The sequence below is a fragment of the Gymnoscopelus braueri genome, assembly GCF_963280865.1.
Source record: "Gymnoscopelus braueri genome assembly, chromosome: 24".
Classification (NCBI taxonomy): Eukaryota; Metazoa; Chordata; class Actinopteri; order Myctophiformes; family Myctophidae; genus Gymnoscopelus; species Gymnoscopelus braueri.
The window spans coordinates 2,988,805-3,008,946 of record NC_137626.1 but is presented as its reverse complement, the minus strand read 5'-3'; the positions used below and the strand labels follow the sequence as shown (position 1 = coordinate 3,008,946).

Here is a 20,142-nt window from a genome sequence, read left to right as displayed (position 1 = left end):
GTCATCAGAGAGATCAAAGATGCATTCCCAGACAGAACAATGGATGTTTTGAGTGCAAACGAGAAATTTGACAAAATGTGTTCAAAGTATGCAGTCTTTGTGGAAAAGAGTAGTGCAGAAAACCCAACGTTTGCCTTCTGGAGTTCATACATTGACATGGTGCAAATACTCCTTCTGTTTTTGAGAGCAACACGTGAATCAGACTGGCAGCTTCACCTATCAACAGTGCGCTTGATGATGGCATGGTTTTTTGCTTATGATCGTGTGAACTATGCTAGGTATTTACCTCCATACTGGCTGGAAATGGTCAATTTGCCTCTCACACATCCTTCTTGTCACAAAGACCTCAGTGTAAAAGGCCAGTGGACAGTCCAACGTCAAAGTGCCCATGGATTTGCATCAATTGCTTGTGACCAGGCTATTGAGCAAACATGCAACAGAGATTCCAAGACAAAGGGTGGCTGGACAGGGATAACACAGAATCGGGATGCAGTGTCTCGCTGGATATTGTCACAACATGAAAGAGCTGCCATAGCTAGACAATGTGAGTCAATGGCTGGTAAATCTCCTGAAACACGGAGACGAAAAGATCTAGACCGCACACGGATTCAGGCCGATGAAAAGGCTGTGACCAGAATAAGTTCCACCTTAGATTCCATGCTGAACCCATTTGACATACACCAAGATGGCATTGTTTGTCTTAGCTCAGGGACGGTAGCAGCTGAAGAAATCCAGAAGGATTTGCTTGCAGCACATGAAAAGGGGGAAAAAGCTGTCAAAGATTTTATGGACCAAAGACTGTTATCAAAATCCGTTGACATATTCGCCCCCATCAAGGCACAAAAACTGAAGACATTCAGCGACCAGGCAAAGACAAAGAAGAAATCTGCAGCAGGCAAAGATGTGATTCTGCGAGCCGACAAGAAACTGTTCTCCAGACTACTCATTATTGGTCAAAGTAGAAAGATAGACCTGAGGGAAATTCTGTCATACTCCTTGGGAACCGTTTCCTATCCTTTAGCCAGTACTGATGGGTCACTAGCTAAAACAGACAAATCAGCCCTGATGACTCTATTGGAGAACAAAGGTGGAGACTGCTTAGTTCAAGGAGTTCCGTCACATGGAGCTATTCTCTTTGATGGCATGGCAGTCATTCAAGCCATTCATTCAAAACCAGCTACCTTTGGAGAGTTTGCTGACAACTTGCTACAGTATGTGGTCAAGCTAGCTCTGAAGCACAAGTGTACACGGTTAGACTTTGTCATTGACCAGTATCCCAAAATTAGTATAAAAAACCTAGAGCGGTCACGTAGAGCTGGGGGCGGTACGCAACAGGTGCAAATCTATGGACGGGATCAGAAGGCACCTACACAATGGAAAAAGTTTCTATCAGATGGAACTAACAAAGCAGCACTGGCAGAATTCCTCTATGTTGCTTGGCGAGATGCTGACCTCACCATTTTGGGCACAGACTTAAGCTTGTACATAGCACATGGAGAACTGTGTCACTGTGTTACTGTTAAAGACGGTTCACAAACTATCAGTGCTGTTCAAGAACTGACATGTGATCATGAGGAATGTGACACTCGGGTGTTTTTACACGCACAGCATGCTGCACAAGGACATCAAACTGTAGTCATCAAAAGCCCTGATACTGACGTGGCAGTGATTGCTGTAAGTCTGCAGAGAGATTTACAGTGTAGCTTGTATTTTTTCACAGGTGTAGGCAACAGAACGAGGATCATTGATGTGGCTAAGGTGTCAGCAGCTCTTGGCACCAGTGTTTGTTCAGCACTCATTGGTATCCATACCTTCTCAGGTTGTGACTCGACCAGCGCCTTTCATGGCAAGGGCAAAAGGAAGACATTTTCTCTTGCTTGTCTGAAAGAAGAATACCTGACTGGGTTCACACATCTGGGCAGCAGTTTCAATCTTGACCAGTCTACCTTTAACACACTTAGCAAATATGTGTGCCACCTGTATGGCCAGTCATCGGCCAAAAACGTAAACGATGCAAGATACAAATCATTCTGCATGGCATCGTCAGCTTTGCCAGAACTGTCCATTCCCCCAACAAGTGACGCCCTGTACCAACACTGCAGAAGGGCAAACTACCAAGCAGCAATAATGAGACATTGTCTGACTGGTATAATGTGTGCCCCTTCACCCATTGGCAATGGATGGCACATTGAGGATGGGGAGTTAACAGTGACATGGATGACTACAAATCCTGCCCCTGATAGCGTGTTGCAGGTAGTCCACTGTAGTTGCAAGACTAGCAAATGTGTAACTGAAAGATGTTCCTGTAAGTCTGCAAGACTACCTTGTACGGATTTGTGTCGGTGCCAGAACTGTGAAAATGTTTCAAAGGAAACAGAAGAAAGAGCTGTATCCGATGATGACTCTGATGACAGTGATAGGGATGATTAAGATACGCACAATGTGCTCCTTATTTATTTTTATTTTTTTCAACAACATGTTCAAGAATTGCTACACTGTCATTTTAACCCATTTAAATGTAATGCATACATGTTCCAAAAAATACTTTAAAATGGCTGTATTTTATTTTTTTCACAGCATAGCCTTAAATGCACTGCCAAAAGAATGACTTGCACTGCCAAAAAAATAACTTTTTGTTGCGCCGAAGTGAAATTGTTTTATTGTGATGCATTTGTTTTGGTATTCTCATATTTTGTGTGTTTTTGGAGGGGGGGGGGGCGGAGTTGATGTACATATGACAGATGCTGTGACACACTGTGCTACTTTAATAAATGTTTTATACCATTATGTTGTAATAATTCTGACCTTTAGTGCATTTATTTTAGTCTTGTCCATTTATGGTATTCTTCGAATTTAGGGGGTCATGGTAGCATTTTGATTGATTTTCAGCCATTTTGGGCCAAGGTGTGCTGCTTCTTTTTCTAGCTTTCATTACACAGTAGGTTGGGACATTTCTTATGTATAAAACATAAGCTTTTAGCTAAATGTGTATGTTCCCTTGTGCTGGGTTCCAATCACTTCAGTAGAAGCGTTTTCTTTAACTTTGCTACATTTCGTGATCTAAATTCAAATATGAGTATACTAAGGCACCAATACTTGTTTCAGGTGTTAGGTACATATATTTATGACATTTGAGAAAGATTTTTTGTTGCCAAAAACAATATAAAACATTTTACAAGCAAAAACAGCAGCACAAGATTTTCGTTTTTTGGTTATTCACTTTTATATACATTTCTGGCTTGTGAAAAAATACTGCAGGATTTTGTGCGGAGGTATTTTAACCCAAAGTCCACAAGGGTATTGTCTATGCAAAAATGCATTGAAAAAGTAGACCCAAGTCGTGGGAACGAAATTCATTTTCTAGGCACTTTTTGGTGGGTCACAACACGGCCTAACTTAGAGATAGCATCTTCACGGGATAGCGACTCCTTTATACATGCAGCTGAGTGAGATTAAGAGAGCCGTTGAAGAGTGGAATAGTTTCAAGATCGAGCACACCCTACATCAGAATGCCATCCAGTGGATGTTTAATCATCCCACTGGCTCCCACCACGGAGGATTCTGAGAGAGACTGATCAGGTCCTTGATGAGGAGGGTCTACACACCCTGCTTTGTGAGGCAGAGGGCATTATCAACAGTCGGCCTATAACCAAGATGTCTGGCAATCCAAATGATGTGGAAGCACTTACGACGAATCACCTCTTGCTCCTCAAGACCAAGTGGCCTCTACCACCAGGTCTGTTAGATAGACAGGATCTGTATGCACGCAGGAGCTGGACACAGATCCAGCATATGACAGACATAATTATTCTGGAAGCGATGGACAAGAGAATATCTTCCACAGCTGCAAGAGCGCCACAAGTGTTCCCGTCCATCTCGCAACTTCGCCACTGGAGACGTTGTGTTGATCGTCTACGACTCAGCACCACGCAACACCTGGGTCATGAGAAGGATCATCCGGACAATCCCAGACAAGTTTGGGCTGGTATGTCAGGTCTGTATCAAGACCAAAACCAATACGCTCGACCGGCCCATCACAAAGGTTTTCCTCCTCCAAAAAGCTGAATGAGGCAGTGCTTTCTTACCTCTGTCAAGGTCTTAGGTGCAGCCAATGCTTGGCTCCCAGCGTAAGTAGGTAAACGGTAAATCAAGCAACAGAGAACAAATACTTTGGCTCCATGTGTTATATATATTTTTGTAATTGTCTCCAGAGTACAATTAAGCTGCCGGCATGTGGGAGCCAAGTTTTAATATATTTTTTATTAATAACTGCTTTATTTTATGATTTTGTATTTTGGTTTAACAGTTCATGTATATTGAAGGGTATGATTGTTAAATAAGTTAAAGGACTAGACCACTTTGGTAGAGGTACCTTGCCATGATGTAACTCCAAAGGTGGGAAAATTTAGAAATAATTGCTCCAGTGATTAGAAATTGATAATTCAAAATATGCTCCTCATTGACTTACATTTTACGCTGAAACAGCTGTCAAAGTCACTCTTTTAGCACATAAATGTACGCAAGACAATGCGTACGTCAGACAATATAGAACATCACCAAACTCAGTACTATTTTTTTTTTAAATAAAAATGTTAACTTCCTGTTGATTTTACTATTTTGATTGATTGATTGAAATTTTTATTAGGCAAAAGAATGTAAAACAACACAGTTACATTTATAATGCTTTTGTCTAAAAGGTCCGGCCAAAAATGTCCTTGCGGACTTGTTTCCGTTGGGGTCCTTGAGTTAATTTCATAGACATATATAGTAGCAACCAAACAGTTCAAAAATCAACATGAATCAATGTCATAAATATATGTACCTAACACCTGAAACAAGTATTGGTGCCTTAGTATACTCATATTTGAATTTAGATCACGAAATGTAGCAAACTATGAAGAAGGTTTTCTTCCTAATAAACATGGCAAAATCAACAGGAAGTTTATCTTTTAATTAAAAAAAAAAACAGTACTGGGTTTGGTGATGCTCTATATTGTCTGAATCAACTTTGTTTGCGTTCATTTATGTGCTAAAAGAGTGACTTTGATTCAATCTAAGTCAATGAAGACATCACGGCCCACATCCCAAACCTCTACCAAAGTGGTCTTGCGTGGATTTATTTTTAGATACAATAAAACAATTAAATACAATAAAACATTTAAATTAAATAAACGAAAAAAGTAATTAAAAAAACACGGCCCCCTCGCGTATTAGGAGGGCAGGGTGAGTCACCAGAACCAAGGACGGGAGTTTTTGATGAATCTATCATGGTTAAAATGGAGTTTGAAGTTATAATGGGTTTGTATAGGAAGGGGGCGTGTCTGATAAAATGAATATCTAATATCTAAATACTGAATCAAGTGACTTAAAAACGGTCTGGGGGGCTCACAAAAGCCTGAGTAGACAATAAAATGACCGAAAGTTTTTTTGAAAGTGAAATATCCCGTTAAACAATGAATGGACACAGTGATTTGAATTCAGCTAAACAGCATTTATTTTTAAATGGAAGCTGATTGTTTTTTAAATATATCACAATCATTTCAATATGCGTGTGTGTCAGCAATGTCACTGGAAATAAGAATACAGAATCTGAGCTGCTTTTAAACATAATATTCGGTCGAATTCATCTTTCTTTTTTATTTATCTTTTTTTGTGTTGGATGTGTGATGGAATTTGTCAAGTACTACAAACTCCATCTTGAATAATTGAACTCTCTCCTGACTGGCCTCCCAGCATGCTCACTGAAGCGCCTCCATATGCTTCAGAATGGCACAGCATGCCTGGTCTTTCACCAGCCAAAATGATCACATTTCCCCCTTTCCCACTCGCTCCATTGGCTCCCAGTTGCTGCCTGCACAGAGTACAACTGATGTTGGCCTACAAAGCGACTAAAGGCATGGCACCCCCATACCTTCAAAGCCTGATCCAACCCTATAACCCATCCCACTCATTTAGATCAGCTAACACAAGAATGTTGTACAAGTCTTCCCTAAAACACCCGTGACAACGCCCCACACGTCCTAGACTATTCTCCATTACCTAAAACACCCGGGACAACGCCCCACACGTCCTAGACTATTCTACCTAAAACACCCTGAACAACGTTCCACACGTCCGAGACTCTTCTCCATTACCTAAAACACTCTGGACAACACTCCACACGTCCTAGACTCTACTCCACCCTGGCTCCCAAACTTTGTTATAAACTCCCCGTTGCAGTCAGAACTGCTGACTCACTCCCAATCTTCTGCCGTTCTCTGAAGACTCCCCTCTTCAGACTTCACCTCACCTCCTAGCACTTCACTCTCCCTATACCTCTCCTTGACACCTTTTCTTTCGATGAATGCAAACGATTGACCAAGATATGGCTACTTTGCAGACATATCTTGGTCACTAAAACTATTGTTTTGTTTAGATTTGTATTCTTAGATTTTCTTTTTTTTATTCTTATACCACAAATGTACAGAATGTGATTTGGATAGTATGTTATTTAGACAGACGCTAGGTTCATTGTTGACGTGGTATCCTAGTCTCTTTGAGGCCATGCATGGTTATCTCTGCACTCTATTATTGTAATTATTTACCTGTTTATTATTCATTAGAGTTCAATAAACACGTGTCACTATGTTAAATGCTTCAATTGTAAATAGTAGGCCTATAATTGTTGTCACATGCACATCCTATATATCAGTTACATATATACAGTGACTGTAGGTGAATGCAGATGATCTTGATTGATTGAAGTTTCTAAATCCACTGCTGTCATGAAGGACAGAACGGTTTAACAATTTAACAAAGAACCTTAACAACTTGGAATAATTTAAACTCTATATCCTACTGGGAATAAGTGCTTTATTTACTACATCCAGTCTGTATTAACATGTTCTTCACCTAGTGGTCAGTCCACTTCTGAGAGGATGAATCAGTTTAAAACTACAGCAGAGAATCATCAGGTGGTGTAGTTTTACAATGATTCCACTAGATGGTGCACATTAACCACATCAAATAACAAAAACTCAATTACAAAAATATGCTGCAAGCAGCAATAATACGGGGCCAGTGAATGCAGAAAGAAAAAAGAAAGAAGCAATGATAAGTAATATGCACAATAAGCCATAGAAACATAGAAGACTGAACTTGAGAGAAAGAAAACCATGCAATTAACACAAGCATTTTAAACCTCACTAACCCTAACCTCAGTAAAACTATGGCTACCCCTAACCTCAAGAAATACTATGCGTAAGCCTATGAATGCCAAATCATGATCACCTCAACACATCGTCGGGGACAGGGATCGAACCAGTGACCTCCGGACTCATAGGCTGCCTTTCTTCTCATTTAGCTAGAGATATGATAGCCCTGGTAGTGTCTGTTGATATATATGTCTTTCCGTCCATTATGAACCAAGCCTCTGTGTCCTGAACTACTCTAGATCACTGGTTCACAAACCATTTAGCAATTACTAATAAAGACCTTTTTTGTCTCCTCGGAACGAAAACTAGTGAAAGTAGCCGATCTACAACGTCACAAAACGTTGCTATCTGAAAAGTTGTGAGATTGTAGATCGGCTATTTTCAGAATGAAGTATGTCACATTGAAAAAACACTCTCAAATAAGCATTTCTGGTTATCTTTAACAATTGCATTATGCATTAATTGACACAATCATGTTGTGTGCAATGCAACTTAAATGAAGTCTGCATCAAGTGAGACTTGAACCGGCGACTTTGAGGTTGTAAGACACGCGCTTAAGCGAGAAGCCATTGGACCAACAGACAGAAACTGTGAAAAAAGAGATCACACCGATGATACAGTTTCACGCAAATAGCTGAAAAATCCTGGGTTTAAGTGTTTTTCAAACTGCTCAAGATTGCGGACAATCTAAGGGTGGTGCTTACTTAGCCTGGTGAACCCTCCCTCCGGAAATCTCATTTCCATTTGATTTCAGGAGTGAGTCTGGCCTGATCGCCCATTCTGCAATATTGGCTGTGGGCTGGAGTTGGGCGGGAGTAATACCGTTGACTGACAACCCCTTCAGCCAATGATCGTTATTCCCCTTCAGCCAATCAGCAGTTCTCCAGACTAATGTGACGCAACGGGACTTTTGAGACGGCCATGCCCAAAATAGGTTGCCTTATTCGGATACATGCGTGTCACTGCCCGCCCCTGACGGTTCTCTACATTTTTATTTTTAAATAGGCTCCGTCATGATTAATTGACCACATATATGAAGTTAAACAACTAAATTCTATCCAAACGATATCTTAAAACTAAATTCTGTGCCTCAAAAAAGAAGTTTGAGAGCGTTTTAAAAACTGAAAGTAAAAAGTGTAACTGGCCACAGAAACAATGGCGGATCGTTCCATTTTTGTCGGCTGCACTCGGTCCCATTCGGGCTCACTCGGACTCGCCACCTGATTGGCCAACTGTCGCTGTCAGTCACAGAACGATGTGCGACGACGCTGATAGGCTCGTCCATTTGGTGTACGGGCTAGAAACGCCCAGACAAGCCTTCAGGCCAGACTCCTTCCTGAAATCAAATGGAAATGAGATTTCCGGAGGGAGGGTTCACCAGGCTAGTGCTTACTGGTCAACGTGATAGATGTGTTCCTCATGAGTCAAGGCACATGTGTAAGCAGGTCTAATGGCTGTCGGCCAAACGAGGCATGACTTTTGCCTGTTTAAAGTTTGCATTTAAAAAAAATTGCTATAGCGCCCCGTTTGACCAATTGGAGTAAGATTGATTTCAGTGATATTTGGAATGACCCTCTACATTTTTTTGTTTCAAAGAAATGTGAGTCTGCATGTATGTGTTAGGGGCAGATGAATAATTGTCATAAAACTGCAATATTCATTGGCTCATTAAAGCTTCATTTCTTTCACTTAGAAAAAATCCGCTCCCAACGTTTTGTCGGCATAGGTCCAAAGTTCATGTGTAAAAGGTTTCGTGCAGATTACTAAAAAATCCTAGCCTGGTAAACCCTCCCTCCGGAAATCTAATTTCCATTTGATTCCAGGAGTGAGCCCACAGCCACTATTGCAGAATGGGCGATCATGCCAGACTCACTCCTGGAATCAAATGGAAATGAGATTTCCGGAGGGAGGGTTTACCAGGCTACAAAAATCCCAGGAGGACATAGGTTTTAACTGTTTTTCATATAATTCAAAATGGTGGGAGATCTAAAGGTCAGAGGTCAAAAGTCAGAGTGTGAAAGTTGTTCATCATGAGTAGACGCATGTGTGTATCAAAGTTGTATGGCCGTAGGTCAAACAGGGCATGAGTTGTACCTGTTCAAAGTTGGCATTTCAATTGAGTGCTATAGCGCCACCTTTTGACGAAAGATTGTGAGATTTATTTCTTGATGATCCTGTACCTGGCCTGTAGACCTGTTTGCAATTTGGTGTTGGGGGAATTTCTCACCTGACATCACGGAGGTGCTTGTCCGCCAGAGTGGCACGAATGGCGCAATGGCCAAATCAAAAATGGCCGCCATCGACTATGATGAAAATCAAACTTTTTTGTTTTTGAGTTCCACGAGTTTAAACACATGTAATACCTCCATTTAGACTAATTGTGGTGTGTGGAATTCATTTCTGATATTGTTATGACCATTTTGGGTGATTTTGACCTTGAAAGGTCATGGTCATTTTGTTATTCTGAAGACCTTGGCCATAACCTGGCCATTGTTAGGAGTAAAAACAGGTGCAATGAGTCTTATCCAACTAATTCTGACATTTAGAATTCATTTCTGATATTGTTTTGACCATTAAGGATCATCTTGTCATTGAAATATCAATGTCAATGTCATTTTTCAATAATTAAATTACGATTTTGTACTTTACTGTCCCTTTTATTGTATTTTTTTTCATAATAATTTGTTTTATTTACAGCAAAAGACATACATGAGAAAAGTAATTCTAAACATCACCCTTTAACTTTTATAATTGGGTGTTGAATTTAGCAAATAAGACTATGTAGGAATTAATGTCATGATCTGTGTCTGTTCTGTATTCCTGATGTGTTTCTAGTGTTCTTTCTTAGTAGTTTTAGATAATGTTTTACTTTTTTCTTGTGTTTCTTGTGTTGAGGCCCTGATTGGACAATTGGAGAAGCTGAATCAGGACTTTCTGGAGTTTGAGAAGGAGTGCGAGGCCAAGTCAGAGCTCTGCAAATTCTTTGGAGTTTGGCTAGAGTTGGTGGCCGTCATCAAGAATGCTGTAGTCTCTGAAAGAGAAGGAAACTGGGATCTACATGCGGCTACTGTCGAGGACTCCATGCCAATCTTTGCAGAATGTGACTGCATAAACTACCTGCGTCATGGCTCATGGTATCTTGAACAAATCAAGGTGCTAGAGTTCACACATCCTGAGCTCTACCGGCGCTTCTCTATAGGCCAGTGGGTTGTTCAGGATCGACCAGGCTGGTTCTGCGCTGTAGGAGGTGATATGAAGGTCGAGCAGACCATTCAGCGAGTGTCCAGGAGGTCACTATGTAGTAGGAGCCACACACAATACAAATTCTGTGGCAGAGTTTGAGCTCTTGTTCCACGAGATTGGGTCAATCACCAATGTCCTCAACCTTCTCACCAACAACCACACCATGAAACACACAGAATGCCATCTCCAGCATGCACTGAGTACCACTCGCCGCCTTACATTCAACCGGAATGTGTCGAAGCTGCTGGACTTTGTGCTAGAGCGTCAGAATCCATACTCAATAATGGTCAATGTGCCTGTGCCACTGCACAATCTGCTCACAAAGCAAGCTGTTGACCGAGGGGTCGCTCCACGCTTGCTCAACTGTCTCACAAATGGGGAGCGTGTCTACTGCTCATACAGACAGGAAAGGTTAGTTGAGAAGACCAAGAAAATGAGCACAACCATACCAAAGCGGAAGCTACCGCAGTTCAACGAGCAACCGAAGAAGACACCAACAACCACTCTGAAGGAGCAGAAGTTAGTCTCATCCAAAGACATGGCCGAGGCACATAGGAGTATGGACATTGCTAAGGAGCGGGGCATGAACATCCGGCAGGTACTAACTCATGATGTGCTCTCAGCATCTCCCCTGTTTGAAGGTGACCTTCCAGCTCATGTCAACAAGTCAAAACTTGTCAGTGAAATTGAGCCTGAACTTGACCTCACCCAATGGAGTCCAAAGTCTACTCTTGCCACTCATGTTGTGGTAGACTTCATGTCGAAAATACGGCAGATGCCACTAGCACGATTCCCTACTTTAGGTGCTGTCATCAACGCCATCATCAGCTCAACATTATCCCTCTGTGAAGAGCCAGAGTTCATCCAGCTCATACTTGATTCCTACATTGAGATGTCTCTAAAGGAAGGGGAGCGCATGCGGCGCACAGACTCAAGAACAGGAATCGACATCATTGGCATGAACAGAGACACACCTATCCCTCAGCAACTTGACAAGTTCTGGGCATCTGAGGAGAACAAGCGGAATCTCCAGCTGCTAGTTCGGGATATGGTGTGCAGTCGAGCCTGTCGCAATACTACCATCATTGTCAGCTCTGTAGTCTCTGAAGATGAGGTGCTCCCAGCAAAGGCAGCTGGTGGTGAAGAGATCCCAGACCTCTTGAACTGGATTGAGGAGGCTGATACCAGACTGGTGGTGCATGTGGAGTGGGCTGTTCGTGTGAAACAGAGCAAGAGAGTTATCATAGTCTCCAATGATACAGACACCTTCGCATTACTGCTGTACTACACCCCATACTTCCAAGCACTGGGGATGAAGGATATCTGGCAGCAGTATGGCACTGGTGAGAAGCGGCGCATGCTTCCACTGCATCAAGCAGTCTCTCATCTTGGAGCACCACTAGCCAAGACAGTGATCAAGGCACATATCCTGACTGGAGAAGACTGCATGAGCAAGGTGGGGACCAAACATGCATTTATGACTTCTGACCCAGTACAATATTTAACAAACTTTGGAGAGGCAGACACCTTGACAGAACAAGACACAGCATTGGCAGAGAAGTACTTGGTACGTGTCTGGGCAGGGGCTAGGTCAAGTACAGCTGCTGAGACGTTTGATGACCTCAGGGTAGAAAGCTATACCAGTGCCAGTGCTGGAATTGATGCTCTCCCTCCCACAAGTAGTGTGATCAGAGGTCACATCAAACGAGGTGCTTTTCTGGTGCATAGGGCTTGCCACCTGCTTGTGACGGCCAAGGAACCTGAGGCAAGACTAGAGGCAATGGAACATGGATGGGAGGAGCACTTTGGTACACTCCTGCCATCCAAATGTCTGAAGCCCTTACCACCGAGTCTGCTCACAGTATGCAAGTGTGCAGGCAAGTGTGACACTCGGCGATGTGGCTGCGTGCTGCTGGAGTTCCGTGCATTATATTCTGCCATGGAAAACAGGAAAAACCTTCATGTAAAAACCCATCACACTAACCTGCATGCACACATATATGCTGCACTGTATGAGAAAAAAATACATTTGATTTTGTCTTTTGATTTTATTTGTATATCACTTTTATTTTCATGTCTTATTTTCTAATTAAAGCACCCAATTCAAATAAAAGTCAAAGGGGGATATTTAGAATTGGAAAATGTTTCATGTTCATGTCTTTTGTTGGAAAAAAAAGGGAAAAAGTACAATAAAAGTGTTAAAAAAAGAATCAAGTTATTGAATAATGATATTGATATTGATATTTCAATGACAAGATGATCCTTAATGGTCAAACAATACCAGAAAGGAATTCTAAATGTCAGAATTAGTTGGATAAGACTTATTGCACCTGTTTTTACTCCTAACAATGGCCAGGTTATGGCCAAGGTCTTCAGAATAACAAAATGACCTTGACCATGACCTTTCAAGGTCAAAATCACCCAAAATGGTCATAACAATATCAGAAATGAATTCCACACACCACAATTAGTCTAAATGGAGGTATTACATGTGTTTAAACACTCAAAAACAAAAAAGTTTGATTTTCATCATAGTCGATGGCGGCCATTTTTTATTTGGCCATTGCGCCATTCGTGCCACTCTGGCGGACAAGCACCTCCGTGATTTTTCATGTCTAGGGACCCACTGACTCAGTTCAGGTGAGAAATTCCCCCAACACCAAATTGCAAACAGGTCTACAGGCCAGGTACTGGACTATGATAGTTTTTCATGATCATCTATCATATGGCCGAGTTTCGTAAAAAGCGTATGCACGGTTCAGCCTGAACTGTGAAAAGTGGCAGAAGAAGAAGAAGAAGAAAAATAATGCCAATATCAAAACGGAGCCATGCTGGCAGCCTGGCCCCGTAAAGAAGGTTGTGTGAAATGGTGTTTCAGTCCTGGGGAGGAGATGCTGTTTTGTTCACTTAATGAAGTAATATGTGTCTATATGTGTATCTGTCAAACAGACAGCTCTGACACTTCTTATGACTCACCAATGGAATGACCTTCAGTAACATCTGTTGTTACCTGGTGTTTCTATCTGTCCATCACTGAAAGCAAAGACAACAAATCACTATTATATAGATGTTGACCCATAAGTCCAGACACAGTTGTTAGAAGTGATCTTGTGACGATGCACATATCCAATCAATTTAATTCATCGAATCACTGTCAGTACTATATAATGGAAATTATACAGTCCAATTATAAGAGTAAGTGACTCCAGATGATCCGTATTGATTTAAGTAATTACATCCACTGCTGTCAAGAATGGCAAAGAACAGTTTAATAGAGGATTAAACACAGAACAATAGAAACTCTATACTGGTATCTATACTGTATCTCCTACATCCAGTGTGTTGTGGATAAAACATAGTGGAGTCAAACACAGTCAAGACACAGTGAAGACATTCATGTTTTAATGTGAGTAATGAACATGGGATGTATACGTTGCAATAGTCATGGATGTTCTACATCCTGTGTCATAGTGTGATTCTGTTGTTGCTATTTTATTGTTTTACATGACTGAGTGGTTTATGATTTATTACAGAACATACTGTAGCACACTCTACTGGGTTCATCACCATGCCGGCTTGTGATGGACATTTTTGTCAAATGTTATTTGCCACAGACAATAATAATGAGCGGACAATAATATTACCAGATACACAGACCTAGCCCTACCAGTGGACTCCTAATGTTCCATAGTGTCTGTGCCAATGTAATTTTAAATGATAGTACTGCTGCATTCATTAAATCAGTGTCCTACATATTGTGAATAAAACCTGGCTGTACACAGGCATCAATGCAGCATGGTTTCAGAGGTCACATGAGGGAAGGGGGGTTTCCATTAAAAGAATGAATCTGATATAGAAGTAGAAGTATAAAGTACAAAATTGTTCCTGTTGCTGATACTGACGGATGGAGACAGTAATTTTAGGTCTTATCATTTGTGTGTGAATATCTAATCATGTTGTAGGTCATCAAGACAATTTAGGATGTCTTGTTGACACCTGCCTCATCAGTTTGTACTGTATAAGCATCTCACCACTGTACTGTGTACTGAATCAAAACAAGACCAGGCAAGACTAATAGGTGACATGCACTTAAAGGACAAGTAACATATAGGCTACTTTTCCTACTTATATTGATCCCAAATAACTGTCCATGGGGTCTATTTGCAGAATTGCCCCTGTCGTCCAGTTTCCCCATCTGTCCTCAGCAGCCCTCATATCATAGAGCAGGAGCTTATTGCTACTTAAGCTATTTGAGATTTGTTTTTTCATGAATGTGTTATTAGTTGTCATTACACACACATCCATGCCTTGGTCGTCCCACACGAGCAGTCTTGTAAATCATGTTTTAGGGTGAGTGTTCGGCACAACTGCCAATCAAAGTGACTGTACTGGCCAATCACAGCGCGTCTTTTCCGGGACTTGGCAATACACATAACAGCATAACATCTGTTTAGCAGACCACGGTGGCTTGTGTGGGACAACCAAGGCATGGATGTGTGTGTAATGACAGCTAATAACACATTCATGAAAAAACAAATCACTTTTGACTTCAACAAATAGAGTAAGTAGCTTATGGTCTCTGCTCTATGCTATGAGGGCTGCTGGGGACAGATGGGGAAACTGGACAACAGGGGCAATTCTGCAAATAGACCCCATGGCCAGTTATTTGAGATCAATATAAGTAGGAAAATGAGCCTACAGTATATGTTAGTCCGACCTATGTAGTTTTGTCCAAAATAGACCCGAACGGGTCTAATTGAGTACATGTCTGAGTACATGTACTTAGTTTCTTGCCACATGTTGTAGCTATTCTTTTGTGTCCATCACAATTAGACTTGAGTGCCTTTGGTACCTGCATTCCTACATAACCAGGAATGTCTTTGAGTAAACACTTCAGTTTAAAACTTAGCAAATCTACAAGCTTTTATAGGCCAGTGCCTATATATTTTAGCACTGCACCAACCACCCAGCCCCCAGGCTGGAACAGTTAAGTTGATATTAAAGTTCTTATTCATATTTAAAAAGGAGACAATACAATATGCTGCTATTAATTCACATTTAAGCTTTTATGAAAGTGAGGTAAAACTTGTACTTCAGCCGATCTACAAGCTCACAACATGTCTTCTATTTTCATTATTTGAAACAGGGCTTAAGTGGTTAATTCATAATGAACTTTTTCCCTTCCTAGAAATGTAGTGAAGTCAAAAGTACAAAATGTGTTTTTGTCGTGGAGTGAAAGTAATACACATCCAAAATACTCAGAAGTCCTCAAATCTAAATTACTTCAGTTAAAAGTTTGAGACCGTAACAATAAGCAAACCAAAAAAGACGATCTACAAGCTCACAACGAGCTCTATATACAATGGTTTAAATAACCTCCATAATGCTACTAAACGAGCCCTATATACAAGCATTTCAATAACCACCAGAGGGCAAAATCGAGTAGCGCCGATCATAGCACTATGTCGCGCAAATATCTTGGCCAATCAAACCCACATGTCAAGTTTGTGACATTTTATGCAACATTTGTTGGCCAATCAAATCCGGATGTTAGGTTTTGTGACGCTCACCCAAGATAGGCTTTCTGGTAGCTTCAATGTTGCATTTGAACTGTTGTGTGGGAAAGACTGACCATCAGCAATGGTGTAATTTGTGCTTTGGATAAATGAAGAAAATAAACTCTATAGTACTGAAACTGAAGCCTGAGTCTTACAGTAGTTTCACACAATTAGTCCAACAATGCCCACAAACAGGAGTTTTGAGCCACACACTGTCTGTCTGTCTGTCTGTCTGTCTGTCTGTCTGTCTGTGCGTGTGTGTGTGGTAGACAGGTGCTACATTCCCATAGCAGATCAGCTTAATGTAAGTGTGGATGATTAAAAGACGATTAGATTGATTAGATTTGACTGAACTTTTTTCAGGACTTCACACTAATAAGTGACTCCCAAACCCACATGGAGCAACTGGTGTTCAACACATAAAGACAGTTTTGTTCCCATTTTAACCACATTAACCCCAGCATCCCTATTCTGGTCATGTCATAATAGACCAACATTCTGCCAAAAACACAATCTACAATCTCTCAGCGAGTCACATTGGAATGTGTTATGAGTTTGTAGATCAGCTATTTTCAGCAAAGATATTTGGTAGTAGATCCATGGGGGACTGCAGTCAACTAAGTATAGGGGTTTACAGTAAGTGGTTAGGAGTGTGTTCTACATACATTTGAGCTGCTCTTGTTCATCAATGTCCTTTCCTGAATGTTGTGTTTGTCAAGCTCCTTCTAGTCATGTGTTCTCTTAAGCATCTACACCTGTGAGAGTGGTGAGGCATTCTGGGAGATGTAGTGTGTGCGATGGCGGCCATATTGTGACGTTACAGCTCATTGGATCCGATATGGAAATGCACAGATATAAAAACGCAGATACTTCATTGGCCGCTGCAGTTCATTGGAGTGATGTGTCACCATGGCCGCCATATTGGGAAGGGTTAGCCGAGCCTTCTAATGCATGTACAGTATGTCTATTGAAGCAGGCGGTCTCTCTACTATTAAATTATTATGTATTTTTGTTTATATCATTGTCAATTTTATTTATTTAATTGTGGTAATTATTGTTAAATTTTTGGACCAAAAAACGTCCATATCCATCACATTTGAAAGACAGTAATTTACCATCATTGACAGTCTCTGTTCCATATTCTAATGGCACTGAAAGCATACAGTACAGTTAACAAATAACACTCCAAGACAGTTGAAAGCAATTATAACATCAAAGTCACAGAGCAGTAGCCTATAACATAATGGTTAATACATCAAATAAATAAATAAAGTAAAATAACAAAAATCCCTCGAAGATAACGTTTTTGCACAATTTTTGCCGTGTTGCCACTCTGTAATTTGTGTGCAGTTTGGCGATGTGGTGAAGCAAGCCTCAATTAGCAAAATTGAGACACAACTAAAGACAATAACACAAGCACTTCATCTGAACCAATTTCATCCCAAGCTGCACACAGACTAACCATGTCTCTTCTTGCAGTGGAGTTCTGCCGAGTTCTAAGCTGCTGCTTAACGAACTCTCAGACTCAGTCACTGGCTTTATCAGTAAGTGCATAGATGACATAGTCCCAAAAAAGACAGTTCGGATCTATCCCAATCAGAAACCATGGATGGACAGCGGAGTACGTGCACATCTGCATGAACGGGATGCTGGTTTCAAATCTGGCGACGTGGAAACGCGCAACACGACGCGCGCGGCCCTAAACAGCGCCATCAGGAAGGCGAAAAAGGCCCACACAAAAAAAGATGCAAGACAAACTCAGCAATGGCGACATCAGGAGCACATGGCAGGCGGTACACACCTTGACAGACTGCAAAACAAGAACCAGAAGCGAGGTGAACCCGCCTGCCTCCCTCCCCAACGAACTGAACACTTTCTACGGCCGGTTTGAGATCAGCCCCAACCGTGGCAGCCAAGCGGGGCCATCAGCAGCACCAGCAGAGGAGAACCCTCTAACCATCTCGGAGAGAGAAGTGCGTACAGCCTTCGCACGGGTCAACATCCACAAGGCAGCCGGACCTGATGGGATTCCAGGCCGGGTCCTTAAGGTATGTGCAGACCAGCTGGCGGGTGTCTTCGCTGACATCTTTAACCTCTCCCTCTCCCAGGCTGTGGTCCCTGCAGGGTTCAAAATGTCAACCATTGTGCCCATCCCAAAAAGGCCAAAGTGACATGCCTGAACGACTGGAGACCTGTCGCTCTCACCCCGATCGTCAGCAAGTGCTTCGAGAAACTGGTGAGGGAATACATCAGCTCCACGCTACCTGCCTCGCTGGATCCGTGGCAGTATGCATACCGCAAAAACAGATCCACCGACGACGCTATTGCCATGGCTCTCCCCACCGTCCTCTCGCACATGGACAACAAGCTGCTGAAGGACAAATATGTACGTATGCTGTTCGTGGACTACAGCTCAGCATTCAACACCATTGTCCCAGCAATACTTGACAAAAAGCTCAGAGACCTAGGGCTACACCCAAGCATGTGCGACTGGATACAGGACTTCTTGTCCAACCGACATCAGGTGGTGAGAATGGGCAGCATCACATCCGACCCCCTGACCCTCAACACCGGAGCACCCCAGGGATGCGTGCTGAGCCCTCTCCTCTACTCCCTGTACACGCATGACTGCATAGCCACACATGTCTCCAACACCATCATAAAGTACGTGGACGACACGACAGTGATAGTCCGAATCGTCAACAACGACGAGTCTGACTATAGAGAGGAGATCAACTCACTGGCACTCTGGTGCCGGGAGAACAACCTCTCTCTTAACGTTGACAAGACCAAAGAACTGATCGTGGACTTCAGGAGGCCGCGGAGAGACCATGCGCCCATCCTCATCGACGGTGCTGCAGTGGAAAGGGTCAGCGAGTTCAAGTTCCTCGGAGTACACATCGAGGAGGACCTCAAATGGGAGACGCACACCACACACGTGAGAAAAAAGGCTCAGCGCCTGAAGAAGCTCGGAGTAGGACATCGCATCCTCAGGCTGTATTACAACAGTTCTGTTGAAGGCATCCTAACAGGCTGTGTCACGGCCTGGTACGGGAACTGCACTGCCCGAGAAAAGATCAGCCTACAGCGAGTAGTGCGATCGGCAGAGCGGATAATGGGAATCGAGCTCCCAGCGCTCCAGGAACTGTACAAAAAGCGGTGCGTGGTCAAAGCCAAGCGCATCATCAAGGACAAGCACCACCCAAGTCACAGACTGTTCAAACCCCTACAACGACCGCGACCGGGCAAGGGGCTCTACCGCAGTATCAAGAGTTCCACCACCAGGTACTGGTGCAGTTTTAATCCGGCTGCTGTCAGAATGCTGAATGGGGCATAAGCCTGATGAGGCATAGGCCTTGTTCAGCAGCCTGACAGCAGGAGGTGCAAAAACTTTTCTGGCTCTTCCTGAACACACCTGTGGATTATACCAGGGACAATGACTTGGACTTAGCTCCCCCTCGGACACACCTGTGGACTACACCAGGTACAAATGACTTTTTGTTGCACTCCCTCATGGAGCTACTTGCGGATTATACTAGGGTCAGTCCACCCTAGGTGGACACACTGACCTTTTGCACCTTAATCCCATGTATAACGCACTGACTTTTTTTTTTGTCTTTTTATTGTGCTCTTTTCCTCTAAGCACCTTAACGTCCATATGTATATCATGCACAGTATAAGTATAACATGCACAGTATACATACATTGCTGCTATGCTCAGGCACCTTAGTTAGTTTTTTTTTAGTTTTTTATTATCTCAGGTACTTTGTAAATATGTAGATAACTTGTCTGGCCTTCTGTTGCTCTCTTGTTTTGATCTCCTTCCCACTTGCCCCCCACCCCCTCTTCTTCTCCCCCCCCCCTCTTCTTTCTATGGAAACTAACGTTGCGATGGGAACGATGTACAAAAACGAATTTCACCCACTTTTTTACCTTGTAAACCTGTGATGTGACAATAAAACTGATTCTGATTCTGATTCTGATTCTGATCTGCCTCTTATGAGCTCCCCTCTTATGAGCTCGCGGGGACATACAGCCCCAGAATCCAATGTGGCGTCTTAGCGTCTACCTTTTTATGTCTATGTGGGAATGCACCATAGACATAAGTAGGTAAACGCCTTATTGGCCACTGGGCCGCACGGCAACAC

The 20,142-nt window shown here is 42.4% G+C and overlaps 1 protein-coding gene across 5 annotated transcripts in view; it reads right to left on the bottom strand.

Annotated features, from left to right (window-relative positions):
* LOC308080326 (uncharacterized protein) overlaps positions 1–20,142 on the bottom strand; it is a 64,684-nt gene that overhangs the window by 27,157 nt on the left and 17,385 nt on the right. For 4 of the 5 annotated variants that reach the window (XM_080422134.1, XM_080422135.1, XM_080422136.1 and 1 more), the window contains one exon: positions 13,413–13,469. The exons of the other annotated variant lie outside the window; for it this stretch is intronic. The gene's annotated coding sequence lies outside the window, so the exon portion shown is untranslated. The remainder of the gene's footprint in view (positions 1–13,412; positions 13,470–20,142) is intronic. 5 annotated transcript variants of the gene reach the window in all.